Here is a 14850-nt window from a genome sequence, read left to right as displayed (position 1 = left end):
GTCCGACGTGGCGCGTCGGGCGTATCCGGGTGCCCCCATATCCGCCCCATATTTGGCTGGATATGAGGGGTGCCGGTCAGTCCGGATGTTTGAGGCATGTTTAAGATGTCCGTCGGGCGTAATTTAAATTTGTGTTGTTTTTGTGCATTGTTGTCTTTATATTGTATTTTTCCATATAATTTCTAGATATTGTATTGGTTAATGTTTTACTTTATAATTTTCAGATACAGGACGCTCATTGGTGTCTTTCCTCAAAATAAAATAATGGGTCTTTTACATCTGTGTCCCTAACTCGAACCCACTACTCAGATTTGCCCCTAATTTCAAAGCCTGCTCAAATTTGCCCTTCTACCGTTAAGCGGCCTTATAGAAATGCCCTTCCGCTCCGTTTCCGTCCGGTCAAAGGCCTTTGACCGTTAATGGGACGTTTTTCGGACATTTCTACCCCTCCCTCCATGTGCCACTTACGTGTGGGACCCACTCAAACAAAAAGAAAAAGAAAAGGCTCTCTCTCTCCTCTCTTTGCCTGTCTCACCTACATGTGGGACCAAAATGAAATCTCTCTCTCTTAATCCTTACATGTAGGACCCATCCTAAAAAAATCTTCCCTGTCTCTCTCTCTCTCAACTCCGGCGGGGGCGCACGCAACTAGCAGCAGCCTCGCCGGGGTGAGGTGCTGCACGGCTCCGGCCCCTTATGACCTCCTTCTGAATCGGTCCACCCCCCGCCCCCTCTTTTCTCTCTGCCACGCGACAAAGACGTGGTCCGCGGGAATCATGTCCGTCCGCCCCGGTGCTGCTCGTCGTGCAGGCGGCCAACGGGAACCCCACGACCCGTAGCCTTGTCCAGGGGATCCGCCTGTTCGTCCTCGACTTCCACACCGAATTAATTGAAGTATAACGCCTCAAGTCAGTGTGGTTGATGTCATCTTCTCCCCCTCCGGTGATGCTTTGCCGCGCCTCGATCTCCTTGCTACGCCGTCCCTATGCTCTATCTTGGCTCCCTCGTCGACATCTGGTGCTTCTAAACCCTATGGACCCCTCGCTGCGGAGCCTTTCATTCCCGAGCCACCGTGTCAGCATCGCCTCGCTCCGCCGTCCGCCGTGGACGACGAGGTCGTCGCTCTGTTGAATCCCAAGCCTCCTGGATCATGCCTTCATCAAATAAGTGAGCCACTTATGTGTTTGCTCACGTTCTTTAGTCCCCTCACCCTCTGTAGCTTGCCCGTGCCTAGCGCCTTCCGCCGTTTCCACAGGACCTCATCGCCGGAGAGCTGCCCTACAAACTCCCAATGCCCTTGCAGACCACCCCGTGACCCCGCCTTGCTCCAGGACCGTTCACAGCTCGCCCTAGTGTGCTCCCGCACAGTCCCGAGCCAACCCCGGAGCGCCCGTGCTCGCCGGAGTTCAAGCTCCGTCGTGTAGATGAGAGGTGGGCCCGCCCCTAAAATAAATAAGTGGGTACCTTTTCAAAAAACAATAAAACAATGACATGTGGGCCCCATTTGAAATTGATATTTTTTTCTTTTCGGTCCCACGTGTAAGTGAGACAGGCAGAGAGAGAGCTTTTTATTTTTATTTTTCTTTGAGCGGGTCCCACACTTAAGTGACACATGGAGAGAGGGGGAGAAATGTCCAGAAAACGTCCCGTTGACGGTCAAAGGCCTTTGACCGGACGGTAACGGCAGGGCATTTTTATAAGTGCACATAACGGCGAAGGGGCATTTTTGAGCAGGCTTTCGAATTAAGGGTATATCTGATTAGGTGGTTCGAGTTAGGGATAGAAATGCAAATGGCCCTAAAATAATATGTCAAAAGACATGGAATGAGGTCACAAGTTCGTGGGGAAGAAAAGGTTGAGGCCACACATCCTGCTGTAGTGAAACTTGTATCCTGTTGGCTGTTGTACCGACACTTGTAGGTGCTTCTTGTGCACTCTTTAGCGAATGAGACAATTGATTCAATTTTTTCATTCCCAAGTTTTACACCCAGTTGGTGACGAGCCTCATTCCAACCTGAAAGCACTTCTCTCTCTCTCTCTCTCTCTCTCTCTCTCTCTCTAAAAAACTGAAAGCCTTTCAAGAAATTTGTGCGGCAAATTTGCAGTACAGAAACATTCTCATGTACAGAACTTCCAACCACATACGTATCTATCAAGAGGAAAAGTATGAGCAACCAATTGTAAAGGAACATCCACAAAGTGACTTTGCACCTCTTTTGCAAAATGTTTTTCCATCAGTTGTTTTGCTGATATACTTGTTTTAGTACCTTAAAAAAAGTCTAATAGGATAATGTTTTGCTTCTCACAGTCACAGACCAGTCGGCACGTAGACAAGTATGAAAGCGAAAGGAATGTGTAGCTCCAAGAAACCTTGCCTAAACTCTGTAATGTTGCTACCCAAAACTGCAGATCACCACATGTGAGGCCTCAAGGGTCGTTGCATATGCAAGAAAAAGATGAAGATATTGGGCCGTGTTGGCAAATTATCATCACATCACTCAGTTCAGCGATTCTGACAAGACGGACTGCAGATTAGAAACATTTTCCACCAAATAATTATTTACATTCCCATTGGCTTGTAATCTAAAGTCACGTTTCTACTTCTGAATGCTAGGCCTCTTGTACCCGATACGTCGGGACCAAACATCCTCGGCAAATTCGCGGTCAGGTCAACCTCAATCGACTTTGATCTTAAAATGGTTAATTTCAGCGATTTGGCACATGTTTTGGTCTACATAGTGGAGGGCCTTAGTGCTATTAGTTGTATGTTATTAAATTTGTGCGTGTACATACCTGTTAGTATTAATTTGATATCATTCAAACAATGTCGTTGTGCTATTGCAGTTATATTTAGCTTTCTCATAAAATGGTTAATTTGTTATTATACATGACTAAGAATTTGTAGCGTTGTTGCAGTTAATTATAGCTTGTGTATTCTTGAATTTGGTTGTTCTCAGTAGTAATTAATTCATTTGCACATTGAACTTCCTAAGAAGGGATATGCCATAGTTAATGTGTTTCTTCAGTTTTTCAAAATATGTATATAATGATTTTCTAAGTTGCTAGAAACTCATTTTTTTCTACAATTGTAATTGATTTAGTTTTAAGTATTATAGGATGAAAGAAAGTGTTCTTACCTGGAATGGGTTGATCAAGAGTGGCCATGCTTTGGAGCATGTATGAAGAAGAGAATAGAGATAAACTTTGAGAAAATATTCTCAACGCTGAAGAATATTTCAAGATACGGGGAAAAAGAGAAAGATGAAGAATGAGCTCAGATTTTTTAAAATTAGATTTTGCTGAGATGATGTATGAGAAGGAGGAGACACTTTCCCAGTTGGGCAGTGCAAAACAGGCTCTTAAAGAACCGAAAGCAGAGCTGGAGAAGACGAATTTGGCTGATCATGCATGCATCCACCAACATACATCAGCCGATTAGGGAAATTAATGAATATATTATTCTAATTTGTGCTCAATATACTTTGTGCTTATAAAGGTGAACTAGCTATTGAAGGAAATATGGCCTAGAGGCAATAATAAAGTTGTTATTTATATTTCCTCATATCATGATAAATGTTTATTATTCATGCTAGAATTGTATTAACCGGAAACTTAGTACATGTGTGAATACATAGACAAACAGAGTGTCACTAGTATGCCTCTACTTGACTAGCTCGTTGAATCAAAGATGGTTAAGTTTCCTAGCCATAGACATGAGTTGTCATTTGATTAACGGGATCACATCATTAGAGAATGATGTGATTGACTTGACCCATTCCGTTAGCTTAGCACTTGATCGTTTAGTATGTTGCTATTGCTTTCTTCATGACTTATACATGTTCCTATGACTATGAGATTATGCAACTCCCGAATACCGAAGGAACACATTGTGTGCTATCAAACGTCACAACGTAACTGGGTGATTATAAAGATGCTCTACAGGTGTCTCCGAAGGTGTTTGTTGGGTTGGCATAGATCGAGATTAGGATTTGTCATTCCGAATATTGGAGAGGTGTCTCTGGGCCCTCTCGGTAATGCACATCACTATAAGCCTTGCAAGCAATGTAACTAATGAGTTAGTTGCGGGATGATGCATTACGGAACGAGTAAAGAGACTTGCCGGTAACGAGATTGAACTAGGTATTGAGATACCGATGATCGAATCTCGGGCAAGTAACATACCGATGACAAAGGGAACAATGTATGTTGTTATGCGGTTTGACCGATAAAGATCTTCGTAGAATATGTAGGAGCCAATATGAGCATCCAGGTTCCGCTGTTGGTTATTGACCGGAGATGAGTCTCGGTCATGTCTACATAGTTCTCGAACCCGTAGGGTCCGCACGCTTAACGTTCGGTGACGATCGGTATTATGTGTTTATGTGTTTTGATGTACCGAAGGTTGTTCGGAGTCCCAGATGAGATCAGGGACATGACGAGGAGTCTCGAAATGTTTGAGACGTAAAGATCGATATATTGGAAGGCTAAATTCGGACATCGGAAAGGTTCTGAGTGGTTCGGGTATTTATCGGAGTACCGGAGAGTTACGGGAATTCGCCGGGGAGTATATGGGCCTTATTGGGCTTTAGGGGAGAGAGAGAGAGGGGCTGCCTAGGGCAGGCCGCGTGCCCCCCCAAGGCCTAGTCCGAATTGGACTAGGGAGAGGGGCGGCTGTTGGTGTCAAAACCGGCAGATCTCGGGTAGGGGGTCCCAAGCTATGTGTCCATCGGATCGATGGGTAACAGGAGACAGGGGACACGATGTTTAACCAGGTTCAGGCCCTCTCATATCCGAGGTAATACCCATTCCCTGCTTGATGATCTTAGATGAATATATGGTTACAAGAGTTGATCTACCTCGAGATCATTATGTTGTGGTCTAAAAACCTAAGGGTATGATGAGTAATGTCGTATGATCTTAGCGACTAGCACTGGGCCTCGCCTTATATAATGTTCCAGAGGCCTGAGGATAACAAGAGTCCTAGTCGAATCGACCGGTGGAGAGGAAGTCCCTTGTCTTGACACCAGTCTTGTGGATCCTTCCTCGTGCCATGTCATCGGCTGTCCGAACTGCGGCCCATGAGTAAAACGGCGTGGGGGTCCTTCGGCCCCATCAACTGACCGGGAGATGACGTGGTGGAGTGTCGTGGATCTAAGACTGACAGTAGAATGGGGGGTAGGTATGAGGAGGCAAGATCCTAGCTATGGCGAAGTTGTACACGCGAGTTTTACGAGTTCAGGCCCTTCGCGGAGGAAGTAATAGCCCTACGTCTCGGAGCCCGGAGGCGGTCGACTGGATTATGCGTGTGTGAGTTACAGGGGGTGCGAACCCTTGTCCCAGAGGAGGGGGTGGCTTATATAGAGTGCGCCAGGACCCAGCTCCCCTCCGTTACACAGGGTTCAATGTTCATAAAGAGAAGCGTTACAGGTAACGTCCGCAATAAAGTGTTATAAATGGTAATTAAGTCTATGAGTAAACGCCCGACCGTTGCTGCGTAGAGTGACTTTAGATCTTCTGTATGTCGAGTGGTTTCTGTGACGGTCGAGTGACATTGATTCTTCCGAGTGGAATGTCTCTGGTCGAGTGGATGATGGTACCCTTCGAATGCTTCTGGCTTTAGGGTGATGTCCTTGGGGAGGGTGTCTAGGTCAGGCCTATGACCCTACCCTAGGTACATGGCTTCATCATTAGCCCCCGAATGGTTCAGGGTTTGAGTGGAGAAGGAGTTGAAAATACTTCCGATTCAGCTCTTGCACTTTGGAGTGTCTTGTTGGGATCGATGAATCAACACGGTGACATCAACTTCTTTTTCAGTCGCCTTGATCCATTCTTGGTTTTGTCGAGTGAACTTTTACTGAAAAGCTTCGAGTGTTGATATGGAGAAAATCTTCCGTCTGACAGGTTGTTCTGCTGCCCGCAGATCTCGCGGGATTCGAATTTTTGGGAAGCGCGCGGGGCGGAGGAGGTCGCAGCAATCGGGCTGGATAAGCCAGGGCCGCCTCGATTTCCATGCCGCCTTTTTCGCCACGTATCGCTCGCGCGACTGTTGCGAGATTTGATAAGATCGCCCGGGTCCACAAGTCAGTCACTCGGAAGCGACCTCATATAAGGCGTCGGTCCGGGGTTTTTGAACAGTGCACTCCCATTCTTCCTCTTCCTTCTCTGTTTTCTCCACCGCATCTGCCCCTGCCCTGGCGCCGCTGCTCCGTTCGAGCTCTGTCCGCTGCGATGGGGAAGGAGAAGACGGTGGCATTGGAGCGCGCGAAGAAGGCGACGGCGAAGGCGAAGGGGAAGAAGTCCAGCCGGGGCGGATCTTCCTCGAGGTCCGGTCTGCCGCGCGGCTGGATCCAGGGAGATTGGATCTGGTCGACGATTCGCCAGGACAACATCGACGATCTGGCCGAGGAGGGATTGATCCCCCACGGATCCGCGCGGCTCCCGGCGGACGAGACTGAGCCCCGACCGCAGGAGGGTGAGTGCGTCCTCCTCGCCACCCACATCGACCGCGGGTTTTCTTTGCCTCCCCATCCTTTTTTCCGAGCTTTCTTGAACTTCTTTGGAGCACAACTTCATCATTTTCCCCCAACACTATCGTGTATCTTGCCGCTTTCGTGTCCATGTGCGAAAACTTCTTGGGTTGTCGACCACACTGGGGCCTTTTCAAGCACATTTTCACGTGTCGCTCCCAGTCGGTCAAAAAAGCTAATCCGAGTGATGAGAGGACAAAAGTGATCCAGATGTGCGGGGGTCTTGGAATCCAAATGAGGGGTAAGAGATCTTTCCCAGCCATAATCCTACCCGAGTCAGTCCGAGGGTGGCAATCGACCTGGTTTTACTGCAAAGACCAGCCGACTCCCGGTCAGTCGACTGGACTTCCCCCCTTTTCCATGGCTCGAGTAGAGAAACCTTCCGCCCTGAAAGTGACCCCGGGGGAGAAAGCAGAGGTGAAGGTGCTGGTCGAGGGAGTGGTCCAGCTCATCCATGATGGCATGACCGGCATGGATCTGTTGGAATTTTTTCTCAGGCGACGCATTCAGCCGCTTCAAGCCCATGACCATCCGATGTGGATGTATTCGGGCATTGACGATTCCACTCGGATCCATCCAGAAGAAGTCGACGAGGATACGGTGGAGAAGTGGTTGAGGGGTATCACTAGCAACAAAGATAACCCCAGGGGGGCCAGGAGAGTCCCTCCACTCGACAACTCGCACCAACCAGACAAGGTCCAACTCTGAATTGCCGAGTGTTATCTTGATTTATCATGTAACTGCTTGCAATCAACCGACTGACTTTTGTCTTGCTTGTTGTCTTCTAGGCTCTTACTGAGATGTATTCGATGCCCAACGGAGAGCAGGAGCAGGATCCGGAGGGGGAGGCGAGCGGAGGCGAGAGCGGCGAGTGGCATTCCGATGGTGAAGGGGACGAGAGAGCTTCGACCCGACTAATGAAGAAGAGGTCGACTCCCCTCCCCGTAGGGAAAGGCGATCCAAGCTCACCCACGATCCCGCAAGCGCCCGCGACAAGGCAACCGCTCAGACCGGGCAGTCGTCAAAGCGTCCTCGGACGTCTTCTCCGGCGCCGACTGAAAAGGCTCCGAAACAATCCAAGGTCGTACCGCAGAAGACCCGAAAGGCGCTGCCCAGAATCAAAATCGACATCCCTGTTGCCTCTGCGTAAGTGTCCTGTCTTCAGTTTTACCCGGAATTCTGCGTTGTCTATTTTTCCTTGATTTGACCGAATGGATCTTGAAACTAGCAGTGCCGCTACCTCTGGGACCTCTGCTTACAAAAATGAGGATGAGGACATGGAAGATGCGGTCACCTCCAACCCAGGTATAATATTTGTGATCTTGTCTTTGCTTTGTCGATTGGACTGTGGTACAACCAACGAGGATGAATTTTTGGCGATTGACCTTTTTACAGCTCCTCCCAACATCATCGATCTCCCAGACGACGACGAAGATGAGCCACAGAGGCCCTTGGGGAGAAGAAGCAGGAAAACATCTGCTGGCAAGGCGCCTCAGTCGACGCCGGTGGCGGAACCGGTAATCCAGGAAGCCGGCGATGCCAATCGGACCTCTGTCACCTTCGCCATACCACTGTCGAGTGCTCAGCCTTCAGCGTCAGCCGCGCAGACTCCCGCCGATCCACCTTCACTTTTTGCTACACATCACGTCCAAGAGGACCAGGTGGGTGCTGCCAAAGAGGCTATACGCCAGGCGGGCATTATGATGGAGAAGATGAAGATGGTGCGGGAAGCCAGCCAAGCTGCTTATGACGCCAGCTCCGCTCTCCAGAGCAACGTCCAGGTTAGCAGATTGCCGACTGACTCTTTTAGCTTGTTCTGTTAGGATATGCTACCTGAAAACTTTCTTTCAAAGAATCTTTTCATCTGTTTGCGCTTCGCATCCGTACACCCACTAGGTGTTTTGATTTGCCACTGAGCAAACTTGTACCTTAGGTCGACTAGGTTGTGTCGATTGGATTTTTGAACTAGTGGGGGCACGCTGAGTGCACCCACTGGGTGTAGTCCCCGAGACCATAGTTGACTGCGGGTAGTCGACTGTGGTCTAAGAAGCTAAATTTTCCACTCGGTCTGGACGGACCATGTCGAGTGGAATCCGAACCAGTGGGGGCACGCTAAGTGCACCCGCTGGGTGTAGTCCCCGAGACCGTGGTCGACTGCGGGCAGTCGACTATGGTCGTAGATCCTCTTCTCTTTTTTTACACTTGGCCTGGACAGACCACGTCGAGTGGAAACTGGACCAGTGGGGGCACGCTAAGTGCACCCACTGGGTGTAGTCCCCGAGACCGTGGTTGACTGCGGGCAGTCGACTACGGTCTGAAAACAACTTGAATTTATCGAACTATTGTTCTGAAGTAACTAATCTTTCCATCTGTCGATTGACTGTCCCTTGATTACAGAAATCTTGTGAACTCGGAGTTCGTTTTGCTGAATTGGAGAAAAAACAGATTCAGCTCAACCTCGATCTGGAACTGGCCAAGACAAATCTGCAGAAGGCCAAGGACGAAGCTGCTGGTAAGAGAAAGCTTGCCGACTGATTTGTCTCTGTACCAGATTTATTTTGCTTTTTCTGAACCGAGCGTTGTTTCTTTCAGAGAAAATGAATCAAGCTTTGGCGAAAAAGGACCAAGATCTTGCGGCCGCACAGAAAGCAGCTGACGAGAAAACTGCACTCGCCGAACAGAAGCTAGCTTCAGTCAGCAAACTGGAGGAAGAAAAAGCCAAGCTAAAAACTGCCCTTGATGAAGCCAATAAGGAAGCGACTCGCCTGAAGAAGGACAAGAACAATCTGAACGAGAAGATGGAAGGCATTGCTCGCAAGAGGGACGATCTGGAGAATTATCTGGGAGGTCTTGCCAAGAAGCTGTTCGTCATGCTTGAAGGTATTTTCTTTGAACCGACTGACTTGTCATTGTCGACTCGATATACAACCACTGACTCATCTTTGAATTGTACGTGCAGAATTTTGCTGGAACTTCGAGGAAGAGACTGGGCGATTTGAGACAAGCTTGGACCCCATCCATTCTCCAGTGAAAGACGAGGCTGCCATGAATGTACTCCGATTGGAATCTCGTGTTGCTGGTGTTGTTGATTATCTTGCTCGACTGAAGGTCGCAATGTCGCGGATCGACACAGCACTCTGGCCAGGGCAACGCTCCAGAATGACCTCGAGTCTCTGATGACTCGACTTAATGAGATTCCCGGTCGAGTGCAAGAATGGAAGAAGTCTTCTGCCCGGTGCGGCGCTGATGTGGCTCTGTCTTTGGTTCGTGTCCACTGCAAGGAAGCGCGAGAAGAGAAGCTGGCAGCGATCAAGGTCGCCAACACCAAGAAGCATGACTTCCAATCTTTCATGGAGACCTTCATTGCTGCTGCCACTCGGACTGCCGACGGAATCGATCTGGACGAATTTGTCGAGCCTGCCAGCCCTCCTCCTGCGGAGTGAACAAACTTTTATGCTCCACCTTAAATTTGCCTCGGAATGCCGAGTGATTTTGTAAACGTTAAACTCCTTCGGGCTTGATACCCGAGTACTTTAATCCGTGGTCGGAACCTTAGGGTTTATCTGAATTTGGTTTATCGCCGATATGCTTATGCTTGCCTTCGAGTGGAATTTGTTCTTCACTCGGAATATTTTTTGTACTTGAGATGCAGCTCTGGGGAAGAGGTTCGAGTCGACCTGCACCTCGTCGTCCTTGCGGATGAGGATGGAGCGCACGTTATACTTGTGGTGCAGCTCTGAGGAGAAGGTTGCAGTCGACCTGCACCTCGTCGTCCTTGCGGATGAGGATGGAGCGCACGTTATACTTGTGGCGCAGCTCTGAGGAGAAGGTTGCAGTTGACCTGCACCTCGTCCTCCTTGCAGATGAGGATGGAGCGCATGTTATACTTGTGGCGCAGCTCTGAGGAGAAGGTTGCAGTTGACCTGCACCTTGTCGTCCTTGCGGATGAGGATGGAGTGCACGTTATACTTGTGGCGCAGCTCCGAGGAGAAGGTTGCAGTCGACCTGCACCTCGTCGTCCTTGCGGATAGGGATGTGTTTCAAACTTAGGCGAGTACCGGACTGTAGCTAAGCCCCCGTGTGGGAGGGTTACTCACCACTCGGTGGGCTTTTTCAAACTTAGGAGAGTACTGGACTGCAGCTAAGCCCCCAAGTGGGAGGATTGCTCACCACTCGGTAGGATTTTTCAAACTTAGGCGAGTACTGGACTGCAGCTAAGCCCCCGAGTGGGAGGGTTGCTGACCACTCGGTAGGATTTTTCAAACTTAGGCGAGTACTGGACTGCAGCTAAGCCCCCGAGTGGGAGGGTTGCTCACCACTCGGTAGGATTTTTCAAACTTAGGCGAGTACTGGACTGCAGCTAAGCCCCCGAGTGGGAGGGTTGCTCACCACTCGGTAGGATTTTTCAAACTTAGGCGAGTACTGGACTGCAGCTAAGCCCCGAGTGGGAGGGTTGCTCACCACTCGGTAGGATTTTTCAAACTTAGGCGAGTACTGGACTGCAGCTAAGCCCCCGAGTGGGAGGGTTGCTCACCACTCGGTAGGATTTTTCAAACTTAGGCGAGTACTGGACTGCAGCTAAGCCCCCGAGTGGGAGGGTTGCTCACCACTCGGTAGGATTTTTCAAACTTAGGCGAGTACTGGACTGCAGCTAAGCCCCCGAGTGGGAGGGTTGCTCACCACTCGGTAGGATTTTTCAAACTTAGGCGAGTACTGGACTGCAGCTAAGCCCCCGAGTGGGAGGGTTGGTCACCACTCGGTAAGATTTTTCAAACTTAGGTGAGTACTGGACTGCAGCTAAGCCCCCAAGTGAGAGGCTTGCTCACCACTCAGTAGGATTTTTCAAACTTAGGCGAAATGGATTCGCAGCTAAGCCTTCGAGTGAGAGGCTTGCTCACCCACTGGGGGATTTCACACACAAACGTAAGCAACGACAATCATTTCAAAAGATTGTAAAACTCTTGTCTTTGATAAACAAACTACAAAGGTGCTTCTTATTACATCTCAACAGACTGAGTGCTTAAGTATAAAAGGGGCGGAGCAGCTCCGCATTCCAAGCGCGCGACTCGTCTTTCTTGTGCTCGACGTTGTAGAGGTGGTACGCTCCATTGTGGAGCACTCTTGTGACAACGAAGGGGCCTTCCCAGGCAGGAGCAAGCTTGTGTGGTTTCTGTTGATCCACTCGAAGAACCAAGTCTCCCTCTTGAAATGCTCGACCCCTCACGTTTCTGGCGTGGAATCGACGCAGGTCTTGCTGATAGATGGTCGACCGCATCAAGGACATCTCTCTTTCCTCTTCTAGGAGATCAACTGCATCTTGCCGTGCCTGTTCTGCTTCATCTTCTGAGAAAAGCTCGACTCGGGGCGCATTGTGGAGCAAGTCACTCGGAAGTACAGCTTCAGCTCCATAAACCAAGAAGAATGGAGTTATGCCAGTCGACCGATTGGGAGTCGTCCTCAGTCCCCACAACACTGATGGAAGTTCATCGACCCAGGCTCCTGCTGCGTGTTTGAGATCATGCATCAGTCGGGGTTTCAGTCCTTTGAGAATCAATCCATTTGCTCTTTTAGCTTGTCCATTCGACTGGGGGTGGGCGACTGAAGCATAGTCTGTTGGGGATCGTAGCAGAAATTTAAAATTTTCTACGCATCACCAAGATCAATCTATGGAGTAATCTAGCACCGAGGGGAAGGGGAGTGCATCTACATACCATTGTAGATCGCTAAGCAGAAGCGTTGCAAGAACGCGGATGAAGGAGTCGTACTCGTAGCGATTCAGATCGCGGTTGATTCCGATCTAAGCGCCGAACCACGGTGCCTCCGCGTTCAACACACGTGCAGCCCGGTGACGTCTCCCACGCCTTGATCCAGCAAGGGGAGAAGGAGAAGTTGGGGAAGACTCCGTCCAGCAGCAGCACGACGGCGTGGTGGTGGTGGAGGAGTGCGGAACTCCAGCAGGGCTTCGCCAAGCACTATGAGAGACGAGGAGGGAGAGAGGTGTGGCTGCGCCTGGGAGAGAATAACTCGTATATTGGGCAGCCCCTAGACCTCAACTATATATAGGGGGAGGGGAGGGGGCTGCGCCCCCTCTAGGGTTCCCACCCCAAGGGGTGCGGCAGCCCCAGATCCCATCTAGGGTGGCGGCCAAAGGGGGAGAGGCGGAGGCGCACCTGGGGTGGGCCTTAGGGCCCATCTGCCCTAGGGTTTGCCCCCATCTTCTCTTGAGGCGCCTTGGGCCTTGGTGGGGGGCGCCCCAGCCCACCTAGGGGCTGGTCCCTTCCCACTATTGGCCCACGTAAGCCTCTGGGGCTGGTGGCCCCTCCCGGTGGACCCCCGGACCCTTCCGGTGGTCCCGGTACATTATCGGTGATGCCCGGAACACTTCCGGTGGCCAAATCCTCACTTCCTATATATCAATCTTTACCTCCGGACCATTCCGAAACTCCTCGTGACGTCCAGGATCTCATCCGGGACTCCGAACAACATTCGGTAACCGCGTACATACTTTCCCTATAACCCTAGCGTCATCGAACCTTAAGTGTGTAGACCCTACGGGCTCGGGAACCATGCAGTCATGACCGAGACATATCTCCGGCCAATAACCAACAGCGGGATCTGGATACCCATGTTGGCTCCCACATGTTCCACGACGATCTCATCGGATGAATCACGATGTCAAGGATTCAATCAATCCCGTATACAATTCCCTTTGTCTACCGGTATAGTACTTGCCTGAGATTCGATCGTCGGTATCCCGATACCTTGTTCAATCTCGTTACCGGAAAGTCTCTTTACTCGTTCCGTAACACATCATCCCGTGATCAACTCCTTGGTCACATTGTGCACATTATGATGATGTCCTACCGAGTGGGCCTAGAGATACCTCTCCGTTTACACGGAGTGACAAATCCCAGTCTCGATTCGTGCCAACCCAACAGACACTTTCGGAGATACCTGTAGTGCACCTTTATAGCCACCCAGTTACGTTGTGACGTTTGGTACACCCAAAGCATTCCTACGGTATCCGGGAGTTGCGCAATCTCATGGTCTAAGGAAATGATACTTGACATTAGAAAAGCTTTAGCAGACGAACTACACGAACTTGTGCTAGGCTTAGGATTGGGTCTTGTCCATCACATCATTCTCCTAATGATGTGATCCCGTTATCAACGACATCCAATGTCCATGGTCAGGAAACCGTAACCATCTATTGATCAACGAGCTAGTCAACTAGAGGCTTACTAGGGACATGGTGTTGTCTATGTATCCACACATGTATCTGAGTTTCCTATCAATACAATTTTAGCATGGATAATAAACGATTATCATGAACAAGGAAATATAATAATAACCAATTTATTATTGCCTCTAGGGCATATTTCTAACAGTCTCCCACTTGTACTAGAGTCAATAATCTAGTTCACATCGCCATGTGATTAACACTCACAGGTCACATCACCATGTGACTAACATCCAAAGAGTTTACTAGAGTCAATAATCTAGTTCACATCACTATGTGATTAACACTCAATGAGTTCTGGGTTTGATCATGTTATGCTTGTGAGAGAGGTTATAGTCAACGGGTCTGCAACAATCAGATCCACATGTACTTCGCAAAACTTTATGTCATATCGTAGATGCTGCTACCACGTTCCACTTGGAGCTATTCCAAATGGTTGCTCCATTATACATATCCGGTTTTTCTACTCATAGTCATCCGGATAGGTGTTAAAGCTTGCATCGACGTAACTCTTAACGTCGAACTCTTTATCACCTCCATAACCGAGAAATATTTCCTTATTCCTCTAAGGACAATTTTGACCACTGTCCAGTGATCCACTCCTGGATCACCTTTGTACCCTCTTGCCAGACATGTGGCAAGGCACAAATCAGGTGCGGTACTCAGCATGGCATACCGTATAGAGCCTATGACAAAAGCATAGGGGACGACCTTCGTCCTTCCTCTTTCTTCTGCCGTGATCAAGCTTTGAGTCTTACTCAACTTCACACCTTACAACTCAGGTAAGAACTCCTTCTTTGACTGATCTATTTTGAACTCCTTCAAAATCATGTCAAAGGTGTGTGTTCTTTTGAAAGTATCATCGGGCGTTTTGATCTATCTCTATAGATCTTGATGCCCAATATGTAAGCAGCTTTATCCAGGTCTTCCTTTGAAAATCACTTTTCAAACAACCGTTTATGCTTTCCAGAATTTCTACATCATTTCGGATCAACAATATGTCATCCACATATACTTATCAAAAATGTTGTAGTGCTCCCACTCACTTTCTTGTAAATACAAGTTTCTAGCAAACATTGTATA

The sequence above is a fragment of the Triticum aestivum genome, chromosome 7D (assembly GCF_018294505.1).
Source record: "Triticum aestivum cultivar Chinese Spring chromosome 7D, IWGSC CS RefSeq v2.1, whole genome shotgun sequence".
NCBI lineage: Eukaryota > Viridiplantae > Streptophyta > Magnoliopsida > Poales > Poaceae > Triticum > Triticum aestivum.
This window is presented reverse-complemented; position numbering follows the sequence as displayed.